Below are 24,230 nucleotides of genomic sequence, written 5' to 3'. Positions count from 1 at the left end.
AGCATCCTTCTTGGGTTGGGAGGGGGGTGAGGGCAGAGCTGGTCTTCCCGCAGGAACATTGATGGCTTTGAGATGAAATATAGTTGGACATTTCCGCAGATGGACAGGCATGTTACCCAAAGAACCCGGGGGTTCCTCTTTGACCCCCCCCCTGTGCAAAGTCATTCAGTTGGGGGTCAAACCCAGGGCTTTGCCCATCCCTCCTCTCCTAAGGGGGGTGTACTGGCGTTTCAGGGAGGGCTGGACAGGCCTTCTGCCCTGGCACCAGGATTGGGCCCCCGAGCTGCCCTATCCAGCTGGGCGCAGCTTGGCAGTGGGAACGGGGCTGCGTTGGAACCTGGAGCTTTTAACGGAGGCGCCTCTCCTGAACCGGCCTTTGGCAGCTCAAAGGGGGCCTTGCGGGTGTGTATTTTTATCTCATTCTTCGCTGCCAGTTGTCGGCCTGCATATCACAGCTATTTTCACACACCAGTTATAAATGCCTGAGGGCCCCGATCCCCTTATTAGGCTCTCGGCGATCTTTCGGACTTCGGATGTCTTGGACTCCAAGCCCATCATCTCGGCTGCAGGTTGCTCTGGGGCTTGTAGTCCAGCACATCTGGAGGGAGGTTAGATTGGGCAAATGGTTGGTTTCTTGGGCCATTAAGTCTCAAGCAGCCTTTCCTCCGTATCTGCTTGAATCTGGTTCCTTTTAGGCAGGGGCCTCCTGGCCTGGGTTCCCCTCCTTGGGTGTGGGTCGGGGGTGGGGGGAGCCCTCCAGCCTGCCTTTTTTTGGCCTAGAAATTATTTTGGTCTCCGGTAGGAAGATGGAGCCCAGCGCAGGTTCACCTGAGGACAAAGAGCTTCCTTTGGAAATGGGCTCCTCGGTTTTTATCCATTCTGGGGAACCCAGCAGGGGGGGGGGAGATCGGCAGGGTGTGGTGCGCTTAAATCCCACCACCTCAGCTGCCACCTTGACTTCTTTGACCAAATCTTGGGGAGAAAGAAGATTGGGAAAGTCTGAGGGGCATCCTTCAGCAAAACCAGCTGACTTCCCTATCTGGATCAAACCTTTGAGGGGTGGAGGAATTGCTGATGGGATCCTCATGTTCTCCCCCCCCCCCCCCGCCCCTTGGCTGATCCCTGAATTGGGGGCGACCTCCAGGCACTTCCCAAAATGCCCTTTAGCTTTGAGAATTACTTTTTTGAGGGTCTGGAGAAGCTGCCCTCCCCTCCTCACCACATTGACCTTGAGCTGTTGCTGCTGGGGGAGGCCGTGGCGTGTTGATAAATATTTCCCCTTTAAACTGCTTGAAAAGCAAACAGCTTTTGTTTTTCGGGGGGGGGGGGGCTTAATCCCTACCAACTCCATCCCGCCCTCCTGCCCCCCACGCTCTTCTCTTCCCCCCACCTGTGGACTGCTAGGGAACCCCCCAAGTTGCAATCTGCAATCAAGCTCCAGCCTCCCACTTGTAATTTGGTGGCTGCTGGGGAAATTGTGGCCTCTTAATTATGGGGAGGGAGATGAGGGAGGCTGGAGCCTCCCTGGGGTTTGGCCTTCCCCTTGGGAACCCATAGAGCGGCAGGGTTTGTCCCTGCGTAATTGCCCTTTTCAGACACATGTTGTCATGTTTTTGTAAGAATAATTAGCTCCTGAATAGCCTGGTGGGTTGTAATTAGAAGACAAAGCACCTCCACTCATCTGGGTGGGCAAGCGTTTTCTCCTTTGGGGTCTGCTTGGCACATCAGCCTGGGTTGGTTCCGCTGGGCACGAGGGCGAAATCTGTGCAAGAAGCCAGGGGTGGGTGGGTGGGTGCTTCAGAAGTGCCGCCTTGCCCCCGCAGGTGGCATGGATGGTCTCCTCAGGGGAAGGACTCCAGTCTCGTGTCCTTCAGCCACATGGGCACGCAGGCACCCATGGCCTCTTTAAATGCCCTGCCTGTCCTCCCTTCTCCAATTCTGCAGAGGGGGCCAGAGGGTTATTTTGCCCACCTGCCCAGATTTGGACGCCATCGTTTCAGGTGGAAAGCCCAGTTTTTCAGAATGTGAAGCTCCAACCACCCACGAGACACAGTTGCCCGTTGAGTTGCCTCCCAAACCAGCCCTTCTCTCGGGAGACTTCTGCAACTTTATTCCAACAGATCCAGAAAGGCTTCGTGGCCCCAGAAGGTTGATTTCAATTCGGGGGGGGGGGGGGGGCTCTAAATGCTGCCTTGAGGTAGCAGATTTTGGAGTCCAGATTCCTAGAGTCTTTGCTAGCTCCCCTCGGTTAGCTCAACTTTAACCCAGTTTATACTAATCTAACATGGCCATTCCTGCCCTCCAAGTGTTTGAGACTACACTTCCCAACATCCCCAGCCTGCGTGGCCCATGCTGTGCCGTCCAGGACATCTGGAGGTGATTACATGAAAGCAGCTGGAGCAGCTCCAGGCTCTGTTTTAAATTGTTTGAATGCAGAGAAGGAAAAATCCTCCAAACAGTCACATATATTTGCCTTGAATCTGATTTACTTATCTTCTTTGGAGGCCACACACGCTCCCGGGGGTTGCTCTGCCTTCTCCTCTCCACCCCTGCAGGAGGAGAAGGCCTCTCCCGCATCTACTTGAAGGGTGTGGCCTTTTTTTAAAAGAGTCTTTACCAGGATCCTTCCCAGCAACTGAAACAGGGGGGGGATTCCTTTCATCGGGTTTTAACCCCCTCCCTTATTTCCCATCCACAGAAATTCCCCTTGGAAACCAGCTGCCATATTGGAAGGGGGGCAGGTTTGCCAAAAAGGAGCCACCCCCCCCTCCAAATTCAGTTGACTAGGAAAGAAGACCCAGGTAGCAAGAATAGCTGGTGAGCAGACTAGTTCCGTGTTTCCTCAAAAATAAGTCAGAGTCTTTAAAAAACAAGGGAATGTGCTGAAATAAGTAAATTGACATTTGAAGTTAGAGAACAAGAAGATAAACAATTTTATAGTATTTGGGATTTATTTTATTCGTGGTTAGATAAAAAATATGGTAATGAAAGTTTCTAGAGAATGTCTTAAATATAAGAATTATTGAATGATATAGAATATAATATAAAAATATCTTACTACTGGAAATACTAGAGATGGTAATACTAAATTGCTATGGTGTGGATAATCCCAATAGGTTCACCGACAATACCGCAAAGACCTTATCCGCGCCGACATAAGCGCGAAGGGCTAATCCGCGCCATCGGAAGCGCTACATGAAATGCGACCCTAACCCTAACCCTAAACCAAACCCCTAAACCTAACCCTAACTTTTATTTACATTTCACTGTTTCAAAACACTCAAAATACAAAAACCTTTCTTCCTTCGCGCTTTCGTCGTCGCGCTGATATCGACGCGGCAATGTGGCGCGCTAATGATGACGCGTACTTGTCGGCGCTTATTTGTCGCCGCTATTTTGACGAGCGCGGTTTTGTCGGGCCACGATCCCAATATTTGATATATTTTGTGGGAAATGAAGAATAAGGGTGATAGTCAAATAAATGAGGCATAATAATAACAATGTATATAAATGTTATTGATTGGATAATTGGTGACTATATATGAACTGTGACGACTATGGAAGGGATGCACAGAAACCTTGTAGCCAACCGACACACTGCAAATGAAGATGGCTTTATGTTGTTAGTTTTGTTTGTTTAAAAATAAAAACTAAAAAATAAAATAAGACAGGGTCTTATTTTCTTTTGACCCCCGGAATAAGTGCTTGGCCTTATTTTTGGGGAGGTCTTATTAATTTTGAGGTGCAGGAGGCAGCGAGCTGGTCACCTCATGGATGCTGCTGTGTTGCAATATTTTCATGGGGGGGGCTTATTATCCAGGGAGGGTTTATTTTAGTGCATGGACTCAAAAGCCCAATTGGGCTTATTATCCAGGGTGATCTTCAGGAAAACAGGATACCAGTAGAGGCTGTGACTCAGTTCCCCAATTATCTCAATTGAGGCTCTTCTTAATCATAGTTTGGGGAACCAACTGTCATTGGAGAGATACAGACAATACAACTTGTGGGGACACACCATAAACCACCCCCCCCCAATTTGGCCACTTTAAGACTTGTGGATTTCAGCTCCCAGAATTTTCCAGCCAGCATAGCTGGAGTTGAAGTCCACAAGTCTTAAAGTGGCCATGTTTGAAGACCTCTGCCATAAACCATCAGGATGGTTGAATTCCTGCGCTGGCCAATGCAAACTCCACATCAACTGGCACTGGAGTTGTTGCCTAACTGGCTAATGCAACATCTGGAAGCCAGCAGCCCAGCTGAAAGAAGTGCCCAGAAGCTCACCTGCTCAGCCTTGTTTAAAGTCTCTCTGATTTACACCAAGAGAGGCTCCTTCAGTCTGAAAACAGAGCTACCTTTCCTTACCCCCCACCCCCACCCCCTTTCCCTCCTTTCTTGCACAATGGAGCCTGCAAAGAGAAATGCCCCCCCCTTCCCCGGAGACATGAGATTTCTCTCCATGCAGATAAGATGTTCTAATCCACTTTGCCATCTGACTGGCTCTCCTCTCCGTCTGCCAATCTGAAACATTAAGATCAGGGGTTGTGACAAGAGGGGGAGGGCAGGCAGCCCAGACCCTGAGTTCGTCCCTCTCTCACACTCACCCATGTGGGACACAGATGGGAAAGTTCACAGGCATTTGGTCCGTTGTGTGCAAATCCCCAGGCAACATTTATAGCAGCGGCTGCTAATTCTCGGCCCTGGTGTGAGTTTTGTGAGCTTTGTGCTAGCCCAAACCATGGCTAGTGAGCCCAACTTTAATGCGGAGGGTTGGGACGGCAGTTCCTCCACCAGGTAGGATGAGGGCATTCCAGATGCAACACATCTGGGGAAGACCATCCCAAATCGAAACCCAGAGAGGGAATGTGGCCCCTCTTTGGCCAGTGAGGCAAACAGAGGACACAAGCCTTGGGAAATTCACTTTAGCGGAGCTTCAACAGGTGCTGAGCTTCACAGGCCTTCTAGTGCTCTGGGGACTCGGGAAGCTGATGGCCGTTGAGGATGGATTTCATGCGCCTGATGTGGGAGGCAGCTGCGCTTCCTTGGAGCAGCTTAAGATGGGGGGGGGAATGACACCCCCACCCCCGAGCACTTGTGGTTGAGGGATTCACTCTGGCCAGGAGACCAGTCTGGTTGTGCCAAGGAAGCCTCAGCCCCACTCCCCACCCCGAGGAATCGGGGAGATGAAAGGTCCGTCATCAAGAAGACCTCCTTAGGTGGAAGTGGAAGATCTCCACTTCTGCCTTCCCCTCGCGAGGTTGTTCTTCACTTGTCATCTTCTCTGATGGCTGTGTAGTGGCGCATCCTCAGGTGGTATACCATACTAAAGCAGGCTGCCCACAAGCTTGGCAACTTTAAGACTCGTGGACTTCAACTCCCAGAATTCTCCAGCCAGCTGGCTGGAGAATTCTGGGAGTTGAGGTCCGCGAGTCTTAAAGTTGCCAAGTTTGAAAACCTCTGTACTAAACCACGATTGACAGATTCTAGCTGCCGAGTTCATGTAGAATGCTACACCGAAACTATAAACAGTTGAGGTTTGGCTTGATCCAATTTTTAATAAGACAAGATCCAGATTCATCCACGTCTGTCTCTCTTAGAGGATTTGGACCTGGTTTTTCTGTTTGTACGGCCTCCCTTTCTTTCTTGGAGCTTAAAAATGAGTTTATAGAGACTCTCCATCCAGATTGGCTAAATCCAGCCCTCTCCTGCCCAACTGGACATTGAATGTAGGTTGACCATCGGATGTGCTCCTTCTGGGGCAATTGTCATTTTTAGCACCTTGTTTTCAATCAGCTCAGAGCATCTTGTCTCAAGGAGCAGAGATTGGTTATGTGACAATGGGAGGTGTGTAAATAGGGGGCTATTTTATTGCCTCCAAACTGCAGAGGCCTCTTGCGAGCTTCATCCTGTTCCCATCTTCCCTCTTAGCTCTGTGGCTGAGACTCTGTTTGGGGTCACCAGCTAACATACACAATGGGCCTACAGAAGCTTGTTAAACTTATTCTTAAAGACAAGGCTGCTTAAGCAAGATTGCCTTTTATGGAGGGAACTGTTGTTGCAGAGCGGGGAGCACGTTCAGAGAGTGTGCGAGGGGGGAAACAAAGCCCTCCTCCGTCGGCGTTTTTGGAACTTGGAACTGAAATGTTCAGTTCGTCTTCCATCAAAGAAAAGAGCTATTCATATTTTTCGGTCCACTTGATTGCTCCGCTGAAATGTTGCTCGCTGTCGGATGGCTACCTTATAAGCGAACAATGTGGGGCTCCCGTTGAACGCGGGGCAAGATCCATATTGCTCCATATTTGCTGATATTAAGGAGGGCTTTTATTTAATTTCAGCTTATTTTCAGCAGAAGAGAACATCTGCAGCTCAAGGTCGAACTTGGTGGTCTCAGAGCTTGGTGGTTTGCTGGCCGATGTTTCGTTACCCGACTAGGACTGATGCACTCGAGATGTTAGCGAGTTTGGTAAAGAAACATCGGCAAGACAATAACCAAACCCAGAAAGCACTGAAGAGTTCACGCTTTGCCTTATTTTGCGTCCTGTTTCTTGAGTTCCGGGATGGCCTCTCCCACTGCGGTTGACCAGCATAGAGTGTGGTGGGCATACTCATGGCACAGTTCTCCACTTCAAGTTCAAATTTGTCCTGACCTTAAAGGGAGGTAAAAACAAAGTCATTCCCTTCCCCCGTATTGAATTATTTAAATGACTACCAAATTATTCTAGCAATCTAGTTCTTTGGGTCATAACTGGATCTGCTGCCTTGGCTGGGATGATGGGCAGGCAGACCCCATAAGCCTGGAGGGTCCCAGCTGAGGACGGCTTAGATCAGTGTTTCTCAACCTTGGCCAGCTTGAAGTCCGGTGGACTTCAACTCCCAGAATCCCCCAGCCAGCTGTGCTGGCTGGGGGATTCTGGGAGTTGAAGTCCACCAGACTTCAAGTTGGCCAAGGTTGAGAAACACTGGCTTAGATTAAGTCTGCTACTTTTCGCGAGAAACCTGCCTCTTACTCCCTTGTTCAATGGCTTTTCTAAAGGCGCACAATGCACAAAGCCATGTCTTTGACACATGGATGGGAGCGTTATGGAAATGGAAAGAAAGATAACATTGTTGGCATTCCGGAAAGCCACACATGGGCTGCTCAAGGCATCGCAATACGCATCCTCGGCGTGGTCCTTAAGTCAACAATGGCCCGCTTGTGCAGAGTTGGGTCCCCTCTGGTCCCAGCAGCTGGCCGGGATGAGGCCGATTCTTCATAGGGACATTCCATTCCACGTTCATCTGGATGCCAGCAGAGGCTTGGATGGGGGCAGAGCGAGGGGGGGGGCTTTCCATTGCCAGGAGAAATAAGAGCACAATGAGGAACGTTTCCCAGGAGCAGGGAAAGGCAGCATCGGGAGTGGGAGAGGGGGTGGCAGAGATTTCATGGCAGAGTTTTGGAGTGGGGAGTTGGGAGTCCCATTTTGACTTTGTTATTCAACAAGGTGACACCTGAGCATGGCTCATCTGCGCTGACCGTCGAGCGCTTCTCTGCTATGGGGCGATGTTTTCTTGCACTTCTTAGTAGTGGTGCCGAGGTGGCGCAGTGGGTAGAGTGCAGTACTGCAGGCCACTTCAGCTGACTGCTAGTTCAGCAGTTCAAATCTCACCGGCTCAAGGTTGACTCAGCCTTCCATCCTTCCGAGTTGGGTAAAATGAGGACCCGGATTGTTGTTGGGGGCGATATGCTGACTCTGTAAACCGCTTAGAGAGGCCTGAAAGGCCTATGAAGGCGGTATATAAGTCCAACTGCTATTGCTATTGCTATCAGCTTAACCTCAATTCTAGTTGCTGGAGGACAGTGACATGTTCCGAGGTGGCGCAGTGGTTAAATACAGCACTGCAGGCTACTTCAGCTGACTGCAGTTCTGCAGTTCGGCTGTTCAAATCTCACCGGCTCAGGGTTGACTCAGCCTTCCATCCTTCCGAGGTGGGTGAAATGAGGACCCGGATTGTTGTTGGGGGCGATATGCTGACTCTGTAAACCGCTTAGCGAGGGCTGAAAGCCCTATGAAGGCGGTATATAAGTCCAACTGCTATTGCTATTGCTATCAGCTTAACCTCAATTCTAGTTGCTGGAGGACAGTGACATGTTCCGAGGTGGCGCAGTGGTTAAATACAGCACTGCAGGCTACTTCAGCTGACTGCAGTTCTGCAGTTCGGCTGTTCAAATCTCACCGGCTCAGGGTTGACTCAGCCTTCCATCCTTCCGAGGTGGGTGAAATGAGGACCCGGATTGTTGTTGGGGGCAATATGCTGACTCTGTAAACCGCTTAGAGGGGGCTGAAAGCCCTATGAAGCGATAGATAAGTCTAACTGCTAACTGCTATTCCACCTTCCTTCGTCGTGGCTGATGCAGCATCCTCCCCAACCAGCAATTAAAAAAGCTGCCCGCTCGTTCCTCCTCGTCAAGAGTCGCCCAGGAGGGTGTTAGCCTCTTTGCCCTGTTCCGTTTGCAGGGCTGTTGAACGTGTGAAGTTGCCAGACTGATGGGGCTCTGCGTCTTAAGCAATATAACTTTCAATAAGCCCGGCCAAAGTATTCTTTTTTTTCCTTCCAAATTCAGAATTAGCAGATCGAAGCCGGTGGAGAAGAACCTGCTCAAGAGCAGGAGGTTCCTGCAACTTGGCTCAAACTTCGTGCTAATTGAAGGAGGGAGAAGTTGAGAGAGGTTTTTTCCCCACCTTCCTGTTAATGAGTGAATTGCCTGCTGCTCCCTTTGGTTGAATTGCCAACCGGTCTCCCTTGGGCTGGTCGGACCTCCAGTCCCCTCTCCAGCTTCCTGGGTTTATTGATCTTTTTTTTTTTTTAATAGCAATAGCAGTAGACTTATATACCGCTTCATAGGGCTTTCAGCCCTCGCTAAGCGGTTTACAGAGAGTCAGCATATCGCCCCCAACAATCCGATGATAGATAGATAGATAGATAGATAGATAGATAGATAGATAGCAATAGCAATAGCAATAGCAGTAGACTTATATGCCGCTTCCTAGGGCTTCCAGCCCTCTCTAAGCGGTTTACAGAGTCAGCATATCGCCCCCAACAACAATCCGGGTCCTCATTTCACCCACCTCGGAAGGATGGAAGGCTGAGTCAACCCTGAGCTTCGGTGAGATCTGAACCACTGAACTGCTGATCTAGCAGTAGCCTGCAGTGCTGCATTTAACCACTGCGCCACCTCTTGGCTCTTTAGCTTGTTGGCTTCTTTCTTCTCCGTTTTCCTTGCCAAAGGACCTCACGGGCTTTTGCCATCTCCTGCCAGCCTTCCTGCTTCTGACGCAGCCCTCGGGGGCTCATTTCCACTCCAGAGTCCTGTATTGGTGGAGAGTGGCTACAGATTGCTGGAGAAACGTGGCTGGTAGGGGGAGGGCAGAGGCCACATGGGAGATCCAAGGCAGAAGACTTATCTTCCCCGGGGCTTTTTCCACCAGCACCAGAGCCAATCCGTCCTCCAGCCCAGGAACGAAGCAACCGTCTACGTGGCCTTCTCAAAATCGGCTTTCTGTTTTTGAACTCCTATCACACACAACTGCAGGAATCCTTGGTGCAAGTTCATGGAAGTGTGTTATTCAAGTATTCAGCCGAAAGAACTGAACGGAATCTTTGCCTGCAGCCTCCTCCCCCAAAGGGAGTTTCCTCCGAGTTGTATTGTGACCCAGCCTGTGGAGTCGTGGGCCCAAGTGCTCCGGTGGGGAATCACGCCAGCGTGTTCCCACATGCCAGCGCTGGATGCAGGAGAGTCAGTGGGTGCCTTGCGTCTATTCCTACTCGAGGGGGGTCTCTTTCCCAATTTGGGCAGCTGCAATGTCGAGAATCCGTTGGCAGGAGCAGGGCCAAGCAGAATTCAGATCCCTGGTGCCTTCTGATGCTGAGCAGAAGCCGGTTTATTCTTGGCCGTCTCCACCCAAGTTTATTTCCAGCTGCAGTCAAGTTCTTCTGATGCCTCGTCGTTCGAAAATTGGCCTTGAGTTGCTCTGGAATCGAATTCTGGGTGATCAAGCACGGCGCCTCTACTTGCCCACTCCAGCCGTAAAGGAACTGTGGAGGGAAGGCCACAGGGGCAGCTGGGAGAAGAGGAGATGGTGCCGCCCAAGTGCCAGGCCCTGGAAGCCGGCAAGGGGTATTAAGGGCACTTCTTAACCAGAGAACTTGGGTTGAAAGTTGCAGGTCCTTCGTAGAAGAAACGGACGGTCTTCCAAGCCAGTTTTGCGGGACCTTTGAATCAATAATCTGGGCTACCAAAGGCTCAAAAGGAAACGGCTTGTGGTTCAGGCTGTGTCCATGGGACCACATGTGCGTGCAAGAGGTCTGGGGGGGGACTAGATGTTCTGGGAGGGCTGCTTCTCCCCCTCCCCCTCGCAGTTGCGTGTTCTACACAAGAGCCGTTCCGAGTTCCTGCATTGCTGAGCAGACATTAATAGCCCTGCAACCCGAAACCTCCCCGCCTTGCCCTGTATTGTCACAGCGAAATCTACTTTTGCAGAAGCAGATCTGAAATCCCCCCCGACACTAAAAAAAAAGAGGCTCCCTTTGCAGCCCCAGAGCAGCCGGAGAGAAGATGCTTTGAGCGGGGAAAGGAACTCCAGGAAAGAGATGGCTGGGCGTCCTGCAGACACGACCTCTTGGTTGGTGTAGTTCAGGAGGCCGCTGGCAAAGATTGCGGCATGGACTGACCCCTCTGATGGCTTGGTGATCTTCGGAAGGGATGCACCGACCTCTGAGATGGTGCTGAGTTACTTTGCTCCTTTTGGAGGAGATTCCAGGGCTCCAGAGGTAGGTGCTGCGAGATCGAGGAGGGAAAATGCCACGGCCACTGAAAATGCCAAGCAAGCAATTGAGAAGGTGGTTTAGAGAGAAGGTGGTTTTTTTGTGGTGTGTGTGTGTGTGCCAGAAATACTGCACAAGACCTGTATGGCCTATTGAGCAAACGACAAAAATCTCCCTTCTAATTTAACTTACATTTCATGGATTTGAGCTGAAGAGTGTCTGTAATGAAGAAGGCAATCTGTTCTGCAGGATTCTTTTTTTTTTTATACTAGTTAAGGTTAAAGCAACACAAAGGCACCAAAATAATTAAAAACAACCCCCACCTCTCCATTCCTGGTGCCTCCGGGGTCTTGTGGGTCTTCCTTCTCTCCTTCTGCTTTCTTTTCAAGCTTTGAAGTTCTCCCTTTGAAAGTCTGGAGGTCGCTGATCTGATCAGTAGATAAGCTGAAGATTGGTGTCCCTCAGCCACAGAAGAAAGGTTGTGGGGAGGGGGCAGCGTCCCGATTCAAGGGGGGGTTGCAGGCAACTTGGATCTTGGAGGGCCATGATTGCAGGAAAGGTTCTTCTGCTGAAGTCCCCATGAGATGACTTCAACCGGGGGTGGGGGGGGGCTGCTTGTAGAAGCACCTACATCTTCTCCTGTTCGGTGCTAAAAAAATGCCTCGGCCTGCTCTATGCTGGGGTCACAATCCAGCTGGCATTCTGAGCAGAATTGGGAAGCCCTTCGGAGTCCTTTCAAGCTCTTTGGGCCTGAGGCTGCCAAGAACCTTCAGCCATTGGGTGTCCCAGCACCACCGCTTCAGAACATGAGCTGTGCCTGCTGGATGGGACGCCTGGCCCACCTACTCTAGCCAACCCACTGCCCAAGGAAGGCTTCGAGTCTCCCAGCAGCCCCACGGCCATCGTGGCGAAGAGATGTCGATCCCCAGAGCTCCCGTGAATTGATCCAATTTGTTGTGAAGCCAAAAAAGTCCGCATACAAGGTCAACCGGATGGTTTAAGCAGTTGCCCTGAACATCTGGAGAGCCCCAGACCGAGGGGGGGGGATGTAGTAGGCAATAGTTGAGCATTGTTGATAGTTGGGAACCATTACAAGACTGGAGTTCCTCTTGCAGAATACCTAAGTTTCAATCTGTGGCCACGTTAAGACTTGTGGACTTCAACTCCCAGAATTCTCCAGCCAGCATAACTGACTCTCTTGTCATCCCTTCCTCTGCAATCTCTCCACTTAGATCAGAGGTCTTCAAACTCGGCAACTTTAAGACCTGTGGACTTCAACTCCCAGAATTCTCCAGCCAGCATAACTTACTCTCTTGTAACCCCTTCCTCTGCAATCTCTCCACTTAGATCACAGGTCTTCAAACTCGGCCACTTTAAGACTTGTGGACTTCAACTCCCAGAATTCCCCAGCCAGCATAATTTACTCTCTTGTCATCCCTTCCTCTGCAGTCTCTCCACTTAGATCACAGGTCTTCAAACTCGGCCACTTTAAGACTTGTGGACTTCAACTCCCAGAATTCTCCAGCCAGCATAACTGACTCTCTTGTCATCCCTTCCTCTGCAATCTCTCCACTTAGATCAGAGGTCTTCAAACTTTGGCCACTTTAAGACTTGTGGACTTCAGTTCCCAGAATTCCCCAGCCAGCATAACTGACTCTCTTGTCATCCCTTCCTCTGCAATCTCTCCACTTAGATCAGAGGTCTTCAAACTCGGCCACTTTAAGACTTGTGGACTTCAACTCCCAGAATTCTCTAGCCAGCAGAGCTGGCTTCAAGTTGCCAGGTTTGAAGACCTCTGTCTTAGACCAATCTGCCTAATCCATCCTCTTGTGCCCACAGTCCTTCTCTGGTGTTGCTCTTGGAGGCTCTTGGCTTGGCTCGACCCCCATCCCTGCCCGTCCAAGGGTGGGTCTGGTTGGTGGAAGGCAGCCAGCCCTGAGCCCGATCAAGACGTTGCCTCACCTCCGTTGCCTCTGCTCCGTTCCGGGCCCTTTCCCACTGCAAACTCATTATTCCCACGAGACGGATTTGGAGTTAACGTTCTGCTCTCTGGCTTCGGTTTAGCAGGAGTAATTATCACATTTCAAGAGTCGATGGCTGTAACTTGTCCTCGGCTGCGGCACGTTTTGGAAATTCTATTTGTCTTCTGGGCCTCCTGGGAAGACGCTTCGTAGTTTTTATTGCGTTTTTGGAGCGATGTTCCAAGGTTTTGACGTCCGTCCAAGTTTTCCTTGTGGCAGGGGTGTCCTCCTCCTCCTCCTCCTCCTCTCGGTTTTTGCGCGAAGGCCTCGTGCCAGATTCTTCTCCAAACCATAAACTCCCCCCTTGCTCTCGTAACTTTGACACGTGTTCTGCGGGACTTTTCATGGAACGATAAACGAGGTGCAGAGTTAAACCTGGTGATCTCCCGTCCATTCGGCTCAGAGTTGGGGCTTTGGGGCATCCAGTTCAGTTCCGTTGAGCAGAAACTGGTTTTCAGTGGAAGGTACTCAAGTTGAATGTGGTGTTTCACATTCAGACGATTTGGAGGGCCGTTGCTTGATTACCTCCCGCTAAAATCCCCTGAGATCTTTTGGGGATTTCACATCCAATGGTTAATTTCAGGTGTGCCACAAAGTGCTGTTAAGTTGCAGCCCCTGCTGTGCATGAATGCTGGCATCCCCGGTTGGAGGGGGACAGTGATCAAAGGAGACACAAGAGGGAGCATCTTTAGGGCTGCATTTGTTGTTGTTGTTGTTGTTGTTGTTGTGATAGGGAAGAGCAGAGGAGCTGCCTGCCTCCACTCTCTGCCTCTCCCTTTTCCTCCTGTGGATCCCCTCCTCCTCGGCTTCAAATGCAGCTGCTGGGTGGGGGGGCAGCCCCCTTTGAACACTTGGGGTTACGGCTGAGCCTGCAAAAAGTCCTTCTGAAGGAAGCTGGGGTTTCTTGTGTAATAGGCAGGGGTTGTCAATGAGCTCATCTTGATCCATTATAAGCCCTCTGGGCAATCCACTTGCTTACTGGAAGTGGCTTCCCATGGGATGCCCCATGAGTGCCAGCTGTTCGGTGCCTCCTGCTGGCTGGTTTCCCCTTGTCTGTCCTGCAGTGTGCCAGCTGTTGGAGGAGAGGGCTTGCCAGTTCCTGGTGGGCTCTTTGCTGTCTCGGGCAGACGATGGGCCTTCCCACACGTGCCAGCAGCTTTTGCCTCCTCAACTGGACCAGAAGGAAGCCAGCTTTTCAGCAGGAAGAGGGCCAGCTCTGGGGCTGGGCTACCGTGGGCTTGGACGGAGGCTGGAGGTGGGGCAGAGGGAGTACAGCTTTCTGTTCAGAGACAAGACCCTGTTCTCTCTCCTAAATCTCCTGAATTATGGGGGAAGTAGGCAGAATTAGGGTGTGTGTGAGAGAGAGAGAGATCCCAACGTGTCCGGGTGATTCCAGAGAGCCCAGGGAGGGAGGGATTTGGTTCCTTTGGGGTCCTGAAAGGGTGGAAGCTCATTTAGATCACAGCTAAATTTAGGTGAGGCAGAGTGGATGGTGGCCCAAATAGAGGCTCTTCCCTTTGCTTGCACCAGTTTTCCTCTTGAGAAAAAGGCTGCAGGGGGTGTGTGCGTGTGTGCATGTAATTGATAAAACAATCCAGAGCTGGATAAGCACACAAGGCCACATGCGGCTCTTTCATCCTTCTGCTGCGGCTCCCTGTCGCCGGCCGGCTCCACAATTGACAGGGCTTTCGGTTAGGACAGGTAGAGGAAAAAGGATGCCGCGCTAGGAGGAGACTCTATGGTGGGGGAACTGGACTTCTGGTCAGCTCCAGAATTGAACGGGGGGGGGGGGCTTCCAGTTGGGGCCTTTGTGGCTCTTTGAGTGTTTAAGGTTGCCCACCCCGGGACTAAGCCATGATTTATTGCCAGAGCTCCATCTCTGTGCCTTGCAGAACAGTCTGATCCACCATGGTTAACTAGGTCAAAATACAGCTGTCTCTTTTGTGGTTAAGTGTTTCACTCGAATGTAGCCTTGGGGTGTCAAAAGGGGACCAAGGCTCGGCTTTGTTCATTTCTTCACGAGACTCGGAACCCCCAAACATGGATAGGAGGCAGTTGAATTGCACGGTTAGGGTCTTCACTCATTCTCCATTTCAAATTGATCCGTCTTGCTGCAAAACTCCCGGCCACAAAACCGTGAGAGAAACTTAAGAATTTTCCCTTATTCGTGTTGCCTAACCAGGAAGCAGAATTTCAGGGCAGAACAGTTGCTTCTGCACATCTGGGCTTGGGGGCTGGGGGCTGGAGGAACAGGTCCCACCGACTGCCCTCTGGCATTCTTTCATTCCCACGGAGATTAATTCTGGAGTTGCCATCCTGTCGCCAGGTGCCCGAATGGGTCTACATTCCTGCTGAAATTCACCCTCTGAGTTAGATGGGAAATCCTTGGCTCGAAGCTACTTCCATGCCTTTGCTCAGCTGACTTCCCCAGTGATAGGTTGAGTTAAAAGGAAGGCAGCACCTCAGGATGCCCACCGAACCCCAGTTGAGCCCAGCAGAGACTTTCTGGGTTCTTTCTAAGTTCTGCCAGGTCTCATTCTCCAGTTTCCGTTTTCATGAAGCCTCCAGATGGAGAAGGACCACCTCTGTCCAGCGTCTCCCAATCCTCATTTTGGGCAAAGAATAAATATTTGTTAGACGTCTGTAGCAGTTTCTTCTGTAGTTCCTTAAACAAGCATGTCGTTTTTTCACAAAAGGTCCAAGGAAGCGGATCAAAACGCCCAGCAAGCTTTTGTAAAATAAATCACTATTTTGGTTGTTGTGTTGTTTTCTCCCCACCCTGCTGGAGCCTACACAAATATACTTTTTGAAACTCTAACAGATTTTTTTTTGGGGGGGGGGGATGCAAAACCCAAGCTGTTTCCCTTTATTAGTTGAAATATTCCCACTCCAGAAAACACACCCGAAATGTAATTGATTTGTTTGCCTGCAGTAACCATAATGACTGTGATATGTTATGCATTCTGTCCCCACCCCACCCCCATTTTGCTTTCTCTATTTCAACTGGAACAAAAGCAAAAGAAAATCTAGGATTGTCTTTGCGGAGGCGGGGGGAGGCTTTTATATTTCCATTCATATTTATATTATCTTTGCAAGGAAATAGAAGGAAAAGAAAAGCATTGTAGGATACGTTGCGTGAGGAAGTTGGTAACTGGGATATGATAGATTATCCATGGTTTAATACGGTGTTTCTCAACCTTGAAGATGGGTGGATTTCAACTCCCAGAATTCCCCAGCCAGCTAAGCTGGGAGTTGCAATCCACCCACCTTCAAGTGGCTACGGTTGAGTGACGTTGCTCTGATCAGGCGGAGCCCCACCATGCTTCACGGGAATATTTTGGGTCTCCCCTTGCACTATCTACACCAGAGGGCTTCCAACTTGGCCACTTTAAGACTTCTGGACTTCAATTCCCAGAATTCTCCAGCCAGCAGAGCTGGTTGAAGTCTACAAGCAGAGCTGGCTGGAGAATTCTGGGAGTTGAAGTCCAGAAGTCTTAAAGTGGCCATGTTTGGGGACCCCTGGCCTACACAATGCTCTCACAGGGCCTGTTCTGCAGCCTCAGCATCTGGAAATCTTCCGTAGCAGCCGGGGTCAGCTTCAGCTGTCAGACCTGGTTAAAAAAAGGCTCCTTCCAATCTCCAGTGACTGAGCTGCTTTCTAGACGGCCACGTCTCTCAGGCCATAATTTTAGAACTCAGCCTACCCCCATGTTGTCTGGGGTTCAATCAGACAACATGTGGGTATGGACGTAACCTTTGGGGGAAAGAGGGTTTTCCTTCTCTTTCCCAGTTTGGGGTGCCCGGGTCAGGGTGAATTGTCTCTTGAGAAAAGGCTTTGCAAACCTCCTGCAGCTCCTTCCCTTCTGTGCATCGTAGGGAAGGGGCATGAAATATTTACTTATTCTTCTCTTTCCAGGGGAAGGAAAGCAGCAGTGATTTTCATCTTGGTTTTCAAGGCAGCTGCTTAATTTTCTGGCTGAAAGACTGCCTTCCTTTTTTTCTTTTTTTGAGCTTTGAAAATGCTGAAGCAAGGTGGAAATAATGGCTTGACCTGACACACACACACAGAGAGAGAAGGCCTCATCCTGCCTGCCTCGGTGGACCTTCTCGCGACCTTCCTTGGGCAGCTGATTGCCCGCTGCGAGGAAATAGGGCTGAGGATGGACCAGGCAGGTCTCTTGGCTCATTCAATCTGGATGCTCTTAGAACAGAACAGAATAACAGAATTGGTCCCTCCATGGAGGTCTTCTAGTCCAACCCCCTGCCTAGACAGGAAACCCTGCACCATTTCAGACAAATGATTATCCAACATCTTAAAAACATCCAGTGTTGGAGCATTCACAACTTCTGGAGGCAAATTGTTCCACTGATTAATTGTTCTCGCTGTCAGGAAATTTCTCCTCAGTTTTAAGTTGCTCCTCTCCTTGATTAGTTTCCACCCATTGCTTCTTTTCATTAAACTAGACCTACCCAGTTCCTGCAACCGTTCTTCATATGTTTTAGCCTCCAGTCCCCTAATCCTCTTTGTTGCTCTTCTCTGCACTCTTTCCAGAGTCTCCACATCTTTTCTACGTCGTGGCGACCAAAACTGGATGCAATATTCCAAGTGTGGCCTATAAAGTGGTATCTTGTGATCTTGATTCTCTCCCTCTGTTGATGCAGCCTAGAACTGTGTTGGCTTTTTGGGCAGCTGCTGCACACGGCTGGCTCCTATTTAAACGGTTGTCCACTAGGACTCCAAGATCCCTCTTGAGGTTGACCTGTTTCCCGTGAGCCCTCTCTCTTGTTAGGATGGGAGCAGTTGGGAAAGCGACATTCTCCTCAAGCAGGGTGAATTCTAGGAGTTGAAGTCCACCCATCTTAAAGGGGCCACGTTGGGGAAAGTGTCTTCTGAGGGGTGCTGTGACCTTCAGATTCTATGGAACAAGGCGGTGCCTCTGCTCATGGAGAGCAGGCCCAAGAAATTGGATTCACCCTGATCCAAAATTCCTGGGAGATGCTGTGATTTTCTTACAGCTCCGGCTGGGGTGATCCTCTGAGCCACCACTCCCCTCCCAGCTATGCTGAGCATCTTCCGATGGAATTCCCGCCTTCCCTTTGGTGAAAAGGGGAGCATAATTCTTCGCTTCCTGGATTGGAAGCAAGCGGGCTTGATCCGGGTTCAAAACACCCCCAAAGCATCAAATGTTCCCTGGTGTGGGAGCAAAATCTGCTAGCGTTGATGCTCAGCTGTAACATGTAAGTACCGAGTTGTTAATATTTAAGAGTAAACTTTTTAGATAAATCTGTTGCTGAGAAAATTGGGGAAGATCACCAAGTCTGAGCTCATGGTACAAAATGTAGAATTTGGTCCCAGGTGGGCAGTATGTTATTTCCTTCAGAGGAGGAGAACGTCCTGAAGAGAGACTGTTACTCATTATAATGACTCTTTTTTTTTTTTTTGGTTAAATGAAAGGATGTGGAAAATGCTTACCAAAGAATGGGACTTGTGCAAAGGGAGTCCCAAAAGTTAACTCCAAAATTTGCCCCCCCCCCTGGAATCTTTACCAATAAGGGATGTGCGTAGGTGGGTGTGTTGTACTTGCACATCCACTAACAAAGTCAGATTGAGACCCTTCTGGGCTGTATGCAGAATTAAACTTTTTGCATGTTTCTGAGCCAAAGAGTTTGGGCCAAATCTGGTGTTTGGAGTTGCGTCTGCTTTTGGCGAGAAACCCTCTTTTGCTTTGGGTAAAATCCAAGAAACTCAAAAGTGGAAGTTTTCCTTTCTCCCCAAAAGACATTTTGCTCTCTGCAGAGGAAAGGGCCATGCTTGTTTGCTAGATTTGCACCAGGGGTCTCCAACTTTGGTAACTTTCAGACTAGTGGACTTCAACTCCCAGACTTCCCCAGCTAGCACGGGGATTGTGGGAACAGAAGTCCACAAATCTTAAAATTGCCAAGGTTGGACGCCCCGGATTTAGCTTCTTGTATTTCTTCCAGTGCTCCACAGTCTCATTTCTTTCCATGAGAAAAAACATTTCTTTTTTTCTTTTCCTAAGGAAAGGCGCTTTTACTCGTAAACCTCTTTTTAACTCCTCTGCTCCCAAACCCCCTTCTTGCACCCTGAAAGAAGGCAGGGGCGCAGGGCCAGAAGGGCCACCTTCAGATTTCTTGCCCCCGAGTGTCAGCCTCTGCTTTGCTGTTGCTTTCGGCTGCCATGAAACGGGGAGGGAGGGCATGGTATTTGGGAGGGGTTACTCATTGTGCTGGAGGAAGGTTCTGGAGCTCAGCTGCCTGTCGGACTACGCATGCGTAGGAGATTCCCGCCAGGACTAACGGCACCGACATTCCATCTTCGTGATGCCTTTTGAAGTTATCTCACACCTGACACTTAGGAGAATTATGATTGGACTGTAACTGGGATGCCAAGGGGAGGGGAATGGGCTATTCTATATATCAATCGCTTTCGGGCCTAAATAATCAGACTTCGCTTCGCTATGCCTTTAATCATTTATAATTAGTAAAAGTACACTTGATTTCTACTCATGGAGTCTCGTGGTCTTCTTTCCTGATTATCTAATGGAGAGGTTCTGACAGTAAGCGAAGTCTCACTCACACCCCACCAGGAGATTTCAACCTTCCGTGGGGGGTGCACTTACAAGAAGGAAGGAGGAAAATGTCTTTGCGAGCGAGCGATGAAGAAGAGACTGAAAGGGAAACTGCAGACCCATAATGGAGAGGTTCTGACACCGAGCCCACTCGGCCCAGCCACTGTCACCAGGGGAGGGCTCAGCTGCACGCCTGGCACCTGCCGAGAAAGAGCATCAGAGCGGGTTGGTCTAACTGGAGCAGCTCTGCTCCTGACTGAGGCTCGGCTGGATTTATGGCTTCCCACGTCTGCTAAATTCTTGGCTGCTTTGTGGGGCACGAAATTGAACTGCCTGGCCAAGAGATGTTGAGCCCCAGTGCCAGGATGAGAGGCTGTTCCGGGTGATGCTTTTTGAAAGATGAAGTTCCGCCTCGGTTCTGTGCAGTGGAAGGGATTTGCTGCCGGCTTAGTTTTGAGAAGTCGCTCATAAATAAGGGAAGAAGGAGAAATTCTTGTCAGAGGAAGCTGGTGGGTTCCCTTGGGCCAAAATTGAAATGCAGGCAGTGGTAGAAGCTCTGGATTAGTAAGCCAGTTCTAAAACGATTGATTGGTTGGTTGGTTGAGTTTCGAAGCTGTGGAACAGCTTGTCACACTAGAAGACCTTCAAGATCCCTTCCAGACCCATAATTCTGGGATTGGCTCTTTCCCATGCCCATCCTGTTCTGAGCCGTCTTCCTTTGGTAGATAAACAAAGCTCTGGCTCAAGAAAGCAGCCGGCAGGCTAGAAATATTAAATATCATCCGTTGAGGATCCAGAGTTGTGGGGAGTGTGGGTTTATGGACATGTCCGTGTTGCCACTGTGGTAGCAGCCTTTGAGCCTGTTTCAGAAGGATACCACTGCCCTGATTTGTCCAGGGATGCCACTGATTTCCATAGAGTCGTCTTCTTCAGATGCTCTGAACGTAGTTTGCAATGTTTGGAAAAAGAACACTGTTGCAAACGGACGTGAAGTCTGGAGCATTGATTGATCGTTTCCCTTTTTATCCATAAAGCAGCTGTGCTTCTCCTTGGCTGCTTCTGGCCTCTCGGAGATCAATAGAGTCTTATTAATTCAGCTTTCCCTGCATTAAGACACCTGGCAACAGCTGGTCTCAAGGAGCTCGGATCCTTGACAAAGACGTCTGTTTCCTGACAAGAACTTTCTGAGATAAGCTGACATCACTGCTCTCTTGCAGATGGAAGTTTGACAGGGGGAATAGATTTGCATTTCTAAGTCCTCCTGCGGGGCCCAACATCAGCTCCAGCCTGAGCAAAATTGACTCTCTTCAGTCAGTCGTAAATTGAGCGGCCAAAGGAGCGGCAGTTTTTTGGCAACCGAAGCAGGACCTGTACGGTGAGGTCTCCTCGGGTGCTCTCCTGCCCAGGCGCCCTTGGAATCTCCTTCCCTGGGATGCCAGCAGCATCTGCACGGAGGCCACGATGCTCTCTGCCCAACGGCAATTAAACAGACTCCACGTTGATAGGGATGGAATCACATGGTGGTTGCAGACCGTTGTTTTGTTTAAAACTGTTCCCACCCCCCCAACCTCTGAAGGAGGAGGGAAATGGGGAGGGGGCATTATTGTGAGAATCTAGCGTGGTGTTTTGTGACTCATTGGCTCAGAAGGATGGCTTGTGCTGGCCAGCCTGGCCTCAAGCTGACCAGCCCACCTCTTTCTCCTAATTCTCCATACTTCTCGCTTTGTCCTCTGATGTTTAGCTACCCTAAGCTATGCCAGGCTGCCTTTTTCTATCAACCCACCTGAGCCTATTCCTGTTGGCCCTCATCCAGCCACCCAGGTTTGTGGCTGGAGGGAAGAGATCTGGGATGGGAGGGTAATAATGCCTGTTTAGGGGGGTCTGGAAATTCATAAAAGAGCCAAGGTGGCGCAGTGGTTAGAGCACAGTACTGCAGGCCACTTCAGCTGACTGTTAGCTGCAGTTCAGCGGTTCTAATCTCACCAGGCTCAAGGTTGACTCAGCCTTCCAAAAGAGCCAAGGTGGCGCAGTGGTTAAATGCAGCACTGCAGGCTACTGCTAAATCAGCAGGTCAGCGGTTCAAATCTCACCGGCTCAGGGTTGACTCAGCCTTCCATCCTTCCGAGGTGGGTAAAATGAGGACCCAGATTGTTGGGGGCAATATGCTGACTCTCTGTAAACCGCTTAGAGAGGCCTGAAAGGCCTATGAAGCGGTATATAAGTCTACTGCTATTGCTATTGCTATTGCTTCCGAGGTGGGTGAAATGAGGACCCAGGCTGTGGGGGCGATATGCTGACTCTGTAAACCGCTTAGAGAGGGCTGAACGCCCTATGAAGCGGTATATAAGTCTAACTGCTATTGCTATTGCTATAAAAGACCAGGCCAGGCTTTGAACTCTGCCCCCTTGGTGTGGCCCGGAAGCTTCTCGGCCTCTGGGGCAGTGCAAAGGGCTGACTCATCAGAGGGAAGGAAGCCTCCGGATGAACTCTCCATCCAAACCCAATGAAACCAGCGGGCCAGTGGGGGAAGCTTGGGATTTGAGAAGGGGCTTTTTTTGATGACGAAGTTGGATTGCGCCAGAATTCCAGGTGTTTAGATGTCACTTTTGGATGAACTTCAGTTTAATGGGATGAGATGGCTTTGATTTGGATCGGGTTCAGTGGTTGGAGAAGGAGAGATTTCACAGCTTTCCCTTTTGGGGCGGTTCGACTGCACTGGTCCTGTCCAATTTGGGGGGAAAGGAAGAGAGGGGCTGCAAAATGTTGATTGACATCCCTTTGCTTGCCTGCCCCCCCCCCCCGGCCATGAGCTCCTGAGCTGCTGCAGAGGAAGGGCTGGACGCCCTCCAGGTGTGACAGGCAGATTTCTACTCCAAGGTTCCAGTTTCCCAGTGCAGGGGACTCCAAACTGGGCGCCTTTTGTGGACTTCAACTCCCAGAATTCAGCCAGTGCATGCTGGCTGGGGAGTTGCCCAGTTTGGAGACCCCAGAATCTAGTGAGAGCAGAACCCCACACAGTCTGGAACTGCCACCCCTCCCTTTTCACTCGACAGCAAAAGCCCTTCCTTGCCCCAAAGGTTTGGGATTGAGAGTTCTGTACGATATTCTTTGCCCTTTTTCGCAGGACGTGTTCCAAGAGCTCAGAAATTAGAGTTGCAACTTTTCTTTCTGCCCAGTTTAGTCTTTGACATTAAAAAAAAAAAGCCAGATGTAAAGTGTGGAAATATTTGGGAGAAGTTGCAAGAAGCAGAATAAGTGGTAAAGGGCGCATGACAGGGTCTGGATGAGCCTTTTTTAAAGTTTTTGCTAATGGGAAGCTTCTGGGGACTGGAGAGTTATCATTTGCTGGCCTCCTGCGCAACGGTGTCCCCTATTTAGCGCTTGGGAAGGTGGTGCACCTTTGCCAGCGCATGGGGAGATGCCAGCAGGCAGCAGGCATGGTCCTCCCTCCTGAACACGTGGGGCATTCCTGCCCTCCATCCCTGGGTCTCCCTCGCCCATCAGCTGCAGCCTCTTGGAGAACAGCATGATGTAAATGCCTAAAATTTTCCAAACCCCTGCTGGGTGTTAGGGGGGAGTGTATCCCTTTCTCTGCGGGAAGGGCCCCCCTCTGCAGAGACCCCATCTCACACCTCTTCTGTCTGGGTGGGAGGGAGGCTTTGCTAAGCCCCGGAGCTGCTTGTGCCTTCCCTCTCTTGGGGGGCTACCTCTGGGACCAGGCGTGGTGGCTGCCCATCCTGGGATCGGCCGCTGGAAAGAATGAAGCCAGATCTCTCGGAGAGCCAGCGAAGGGCAGCCTTGACAGTAATCAACTCCAGCTTTTGGAGAGCTGCTTAAGGAATAGGCTGAGTCATATCCTAAAGGGGGAGGGGCGCTTCTGGCTCTCTCTCTCACAGGATGGGAAGGTTGAGCTGGCTTTTGGACTCGGCTTCCAAGGGGTTGGGTCCTGCGGGGGCTGGAGGAGGCTTCTGGGCCCTGGTGCTGTTGGGCCAAGGGTTGTTTGGGGGTGAGGCTGAGCAGAGACGGCCAACCTTTCTCTAAACATGTGCCAGAATTGTGTGTGTGTGTGCGCGTATGCAATAGCTCATGCTGCCTGCACCACACCCACAATGCAATGCGCCCTGCCCACCTGCGCATGTGCACGCAACCCCATCTGCATGCATTCATGACACATACACACCCCATGCGGGGTGGGAGGGAGTTTTCACCCTCCCCAGGCTTCAGGAAAGCCTCTGGAGCCCAAGGAGGGTGAAAAACAGGCCCTTTCCCAGGCTCCGGAGGCTTTCCTGAAGCCTGGGGGGAATGAAAATGGCCTCTCCCGGCCCTCCAGAAGGCCAGAATCAGCTGGAGCTGATGGCTTTCGTTCCGGCAGATATGGTTATGAGTGCCACCCGTAGGATGCGTGCCATAGGTCCGTCATCATGGAGTTAGAGCATAAGATGCTTCTCCTAGACCAGTGATGCCAACCTTTTTCTTACGACATGCCAAATTGTGCACGCGTCCTCTATCGCACACACACACCCGCGTGCCCACGCACTCTCCCCGCCCATCTCAGGAGGCTGGGGAGGGTGAAAGACGCCTCCCCTGAGCCAACCGGAAGTTAGTAAAGGATCCGTTTCCGGGTTCTGGAGGGCCTCTGCGGGTGGGGGAGGTGATTTTTTGCCCTCCCCAGCCTCCCTCCAGAGGTTTTCCTGAATCCTAGGGAGGGCGAGAATGTGAAAAGCCAGGTGGCCAGCAGGCACATGCGCAGCAGAGCTGACGGCTGGCTCTGCGAACCACCTGTGGCACCCGTGTTCACCGTCAAAGTCCTAGACCTTCC

The sequence above is a fragment of the Thamnophis elegans genome, chromosome 16 (assembly GCF_009769535.1).
Source record: "Thamnophis elegans isolate rThaEle1 chromosome 16, rThaEle1.pri, whole genome shotgun sequence".
In the NCBI taxonomy this organism is placed as follows: Eukaryota; Metazoa; Chordata; class Lepidosauria; order Squamata; family Colubridae; genus Thamnophis; species Thamnophis elegans.
The sequence above is the reverse complement of the archived record's forward strand: the minus strand, read 5'-3'. Positions refer to the sequence as shown.